This window comes from Nicotiana attenuata, chromosome 9 (assembly GCF_001879085.1).
Source record: "Nicotiana attenuata strain UT chromosome 9, NIATTr2, whole genome shotgun sequence".
Taxonomy (NCBI): Eukaryota; Viridiplantae; Streptophyta; class Magnoliopsida; order Solanales; family Solanaceae; genus Nicotiana; species Nicotiana attenuata.
Window position 1 is genome coordinate 41,676,467 of NC_031997.1, and position 6,000 is coordinate 41,682,466.

Consider the following 6,000-nt stretch of genomic DNA (forward strand, 5'->3'; position numbering starts at 1 on the left):
CAAAGATAGCCCTAAACAATTGGCATTATATAGCCAAATCTTAAAAAAACTACTCTCTTTTATATTCTCTCTAAAAAGAACTACACGCTTATTTTGGCTTCCCTCCCCCTTTCTCTCCTTGTATTTCTTCTTCTATTTCATCTCTTTTGCAAAAAATCTTGCAAATTATGCAAAAAAAAAATCAGTGGGATGAAAAAGTAAGGTTGATCTCACATCAGAGAAAATCAGAAGCAAAAACTAAGAGAGAAAAAATATATTTCAACTTTGTTTTTCTTCTCTCTTTTTTTTTTTTTGGTTGGATTGAATGAGTGAATGTGATTGAAAATACCTAAACGAGGCTATATACAAAATTTGAGCAAGATTAGCAAAAACTAAGAGAGAAAAAATATATTTTAATTTTGTTTTTCTTCTCTCTTCCTTTTTTTGGTTGGATTGAATGAGTGGAGGTGATTGAAATTGGTTGAAAAATACCTAAACGAGGGTATATACAAAATTTTAGCAAGATTAGAAGTGATTTAGACTGGTTTCAGGTAAAAAATCAGACCTAAAAATCCAACTACGACATGTGTATATCACGTTGTATATCGTGTGCATTAGTATATATCACCACACAATTTTTTAAGGACGTCTATGTATATCACTTTGTATATCGTGTATAAAACACAATATTTTTTATTGACGCCCATGTATATCACATTGTATCTCGTATACATAACACAAATTTTTATGGATATACACAGATTCACATAATATACATGAGATATCACTGATGTATATAGAGATATACACGGGTTACAATAGAGAATACACATGTGGAGTCGTCTTGAACATGAGTTTCAATTTGAAATATGTTATACAAAGAAGGAAAATAAATTTTAATAATCTTTTTTGATATACACGTTATTATTATGTTATACACTGTGATATACAAATAAAGTAATTATTAATTATTGATCAAAAAAAGAAAATACATTTTTGATATAGCATGTTTAAGCAAGTTCTAAAATATAAATATAATTGTGGGAGTAAATAATATTTTGCTATACATAGAAAATTAATTTTTGATATACACAAAGAAGAAAAATAAACTTATGATATCTATTTTGGTATACACATGTCCGATGTGCTATACACTGTGATATACAAATAATATAATATTTTTATTGTGATATACAATGATATAAAGGCAGCATGAACTATATATATAATTTTATATTATTGATATACCAAGAATAATATTATTTATATACAAAGAATGAAAATAAAATTTTAATATACATGTTGATATAGACAAAGAAGAAAAAAAAATTGTGATGTACATATTATTATTGTGATATAAATTTACTGGCTATTTGATGCAAATATCTATAACTAAGGCTATTTTCTGTCAATTATATGAGTTTGTTGTTATACCATGCCAATATATATATATATCCCAAATAAGTCCTAACTTACCAACCTCTAGCCATTAATCATAGACTTATCAAAACTAGCCAAATTGTTACACCTAAGTTTCAATGATGACAGTAGTGCAAATCTAACTGTATCCATTTAGTCCAGTTAATTGCATGAAATCAAGAGGACAATACTACTGAAAAGGAAGTCCTTTTCGTAAGGACATCATAAAGGAAACAAGATCAAATGAAGCAAGAATAATGCTAAATCAAAGGACGTCAAAGCCATCAAAAAGGAAACAAAATCAAAGACAGGCGCTAAGGGAAGCCAGGACAATGCTAAATCAAAGGACGTCAAGGCTATCAATGTCACGACCCCAGTTCACCCTCCATGAACATGTCGTGATGGCACTTAGTTCCTACAACTAGGTAAGCCTATCAATGCGGAAATAACAACTTAACTAGCGAAATGGTTAAATAAAACTAAACATATTAAAATAATAACTGCATATAAGGCCGCTCGGCCTATACAACTCAAAAGAAATGCGGAAGTCTACAACTCAATCCCAAAACCCGGAAACTCACGGGAACCACAGGCTAACAGAAACATAGTACGCTGCTCTAACTCCTGAATATCTAAACAACTGAGAGAAAAGGGATAAACTAAATACTAAAGCTGGAACAGAATAGAGACTCCTGGTCTGCGGACGCGACAGATATACCTCGAAGTCTCTATGTATCTCCTCGCCTCAAGGATAGTGCGCCTGATAAGAGGTACCTGGATCTGTACATGAAAAACATGCGCAGGAAGGGCATGAGTACACCACAGCGTTACTCAGTAAGTGCCAAGCCTAACCTCGGTTGAGTAGTGACGAGGAAGGTCAGGGCCGTACTGAGGTAAAATATAGTAATAATCAACAGTATGAAAATCTGACAGAAATAATGAGTACAGCAGTGGAGATAAGACAGGTCAACGAGGCAACAACAACTACACAAAGAACAAAATAAACACAGAATGACTACAGCTCAATACCAAGGATAACAATGAGGGTCTCCCAGGATACCGTCCTGTAGCCCTTTCCTCAACTGTCCAGTGGATCTCTCGGGATACGTTCCCGTAGTCCAACTCATGTGCCAAACCGAAGGATCTCCCGGGATACCGTCCCGTAGTCCAACCATCAATATGCAGGGGGATCTATCGGGAATCTAACCCGCAGTCCCAAAGTAAGTGCAGGGGGATCTACCGGGAATCGAACCCGTAGTCCCAAAGTAAACAAACAAGGGGGGAGGGGGGGAGCTACCGGAATCCCACATTCGTAGTCCCAATATAAATGCACAATCACAACCGGAAGGTACATGGAAACGAAGTACAAAAGACAAGCAAATAGGTAGTACTGGCCTAGCATGCTTCACGCAGTACAGTCAAGGCAACTTAAGCAATTAGGCAAGCTAAATCAACTAAACATGCTTTCCTAATCTAGCACAGGTTATAATTGCAAGTGGAATAAAGTAAATATGAAAGGAACTCAATCTCACTATCTTAAGTAAAATCAGGGTTTTCAACAATTAGCTCAAGTACGCGCTCGTCACCTCGCATACAAGGCACTCAAAACAACAAATAACAAATCCTAAGGGGAAAGGTCCCCCACACAAGGTTAGACAAGCCACTTACCTCGAACCGACTCAATATCAGCTAGAAACCATGCCCTTGCCACGAGTATCCGACTCCAAATGGCCCAAATCTATTCAATTCAATTATACATGTAAATAACATCGCAAACAACTGGTTTTGCTATTTAATTCAAAGCTACGGCGTGAAATTAGGTGAAATGACCAAAATACCCTTCTGGCCAACATCTCGGAATCGAATAATTTTCATATTTTCAGAACCCTCGTACTCTCACGAGTCTAACCATATAAAAATCTCCCAAATCGGAGGTCAAATGCTCACCCAAAATTCAATGGTTTAGCCTATGAAGTTTTACCCAATTTCTTCCGATTTTGATCCAAAATTCGAATTTTAATGATGTATTTAACTACAAAGTGATGAAATATAACTAGAAGGGATTAAAGGAACATTACCCAATAGTTTTCTCTTCAAAACCCTCTGAAAATCGCCCTCACCTGAGCTCAATTTTATTTTTCTAACTTATGAAATCAAACCCTCGAATTTTCTATATCAGAACAGGCATTTCCGCTTCTGCGGACAAGGGACCGCTTCTGCGGTCCCGCTTATGCGGAAACAAGCCGCTTCTGCGGTCTACAATTAAATGGCCAGGACCGCATCTGCGTGAAATGAGCCGCAGGTGCGGAAGCGCATCTGCTAGGGACAATCCGCTTCTGCGGAAACTAACGAAACGCTGGAGCCGCTTATGCGGCTCCGCTTATGCGGCTCCGCTTATGCGGGAATAGCACCGCTTCTGCGGTTTCTGAGGGAAAGGAGCAAAGCCGCTTCTGCGGCCATTTAGCCGCCTCTGCGGCGCCGCATCTGCGGTTCCCAAGCCGCAGATGCGAAAATACCAGAAGCAGCAATGGTTCAGCTGCTGCAACACTTCAAAAATTCTTCTGTTAACCACTCGAAATCATCCCGAGACCCCCGGGACCTCAACCAAAAGCACCAATAACACCTAATACCTCATTCAAACTTGTACCAACCCTTAAACCACCTAAAACAACGTCGGAAACTCGATTAATTCAAGGATTTGAGCCTAAGAACTTCAAATTCCATCAAAATACATTTTCGATCAAAAACCCAACCAAAACACGTCCGAATGACCTGAAATTTTGCACACACATCCCAAATGACTCGACGGAGCTACTGCAACTTCCGGAATTCCATTCCGGTCCTCGGATCAAAAATTCACTATTGGACCGGAAACTTCAAAAATTCAACCTTCGACATTTCAAGCCTAAAAGAGCTACGGACTTCCAAAATACATTCCGAACACGCTCCCAACCCCGAAATCACCTAACGGAGCTAACGTGACCATCGGATTTCCATTCCGAGGTCGTCTTCACACTGTTCCGACTACGGACCACTTTTCCACACTTAAGCTCTCATTTAGGGACTAAGTGTCCCAAAACTCTCCGAAACTCAACACCGAACGTCCCAGCAAACCAAAATAGCAGAAATAAACTTAGGGGAAGCAGTAAATAGGGGATCGGGGCGTAAATTCTTAAGACGACCGGCCGGGTCATCACATCCTCCTACACTTAAACATTCGTTCGTCCTCGAACGAGCATAGAGAACATACCTGAAGTAGTGAAAAGATGAGGGTACTGGCTGCGCATATCCCGCTCGGTCTCCCATGTCGCCTCCTCGGCCGGCTGACCCCGCCACTGAACCTTCACTGAAGCAATGTTCTTCGACCTCAACTTTCTGATCCGTCTGTCCAATATTGCCACTGGCTCCTCAACATAGGATAGATCCTTGTCCAACTGGACTGAACTGAAATCTAACACGTGAGACGGATCACCGTGATACCTCCGGAGCATCGAAATATGAAATACCGGATGATCTCTGGCCAAACTGGGAGGCAAGGCAAGCTCATAGGCAACCTCCCTAACTCGCCGCAAGATCTCAAAAGGGCCAATAACCCTCGGACTCAACTTTCCTTTCTTCCCAAACCTCATGACGCATTTCATAGGCGAAACCCGAAGCAAAAACCGCTCACCAACCATATATGAAACATCACAAACCTTCCTGTCCGCGTAACTCTTCTGTCTGGACTTAGCTGTACGGAGTCTATCCTGAATCATCTTAACCTTCTCCAATGCGTCCTGAACCAACTCTGTGCCCAATAGCCTGGCCTCACCCGGCTCAAACCAATCCACCGGAGATCTACACCTCCTACCATATAAAGCCTCATACGGCGCCATCTGAATGCTGGACTGATAGATGTTGTTGTAAGCAAACTCCGCCAATGGCAAGAAATGATCCCAAGACCCTCCAAACTCAATCACACACGCACGGAGCATATCCTCAAGAATCTGAATAGTGCGCTCGGAGTGTCCGTCCGTCTGGGGGTGAAATGCTGTGCTCAACTCCACCCGAGTGCCTAACTCCTGCTGCACGGCTCTCCAGAACCGCGATGTAAACTGGGTACCTCTGTCTGAAATAATAGAAACTGGAATACTATGCAGACGGACAATTTCCCGGATATAAATCTCCGCCAACCGCTCCGATGAATAAGTGGTACACACAGGAATGAAATGAGCGGATTTGGTCAGCCGATCCACAATGACCCAAATGGCATCAAACTTCTTCAAGGTCCGTGGGAGTCCCGATACAAAGTCCATGGTGATGCGCTCCCACTTCCACTCTGGAATCTCTATCTGCTGAAGCAACCCACCCGGGCGCTGGTGCTCATACTTCACTTGCTGGCAGTTGAGGCATCTAGACACATAACCAACTATATCCTTCTTTATCCGCCTCCACCAATAGTGCTGCCTCAAGTCCTGGTACATCTTCACGGCACCCGGATGGATGGAATACCGCGAACTATGGGCCTCTGCTAGAATCAACTCTCGAAGACCATCAACATTGGACACACAAATCCGGTCCTGCATCCTAAATACCCCGTCATCTCCAATGGTCACATCTCTG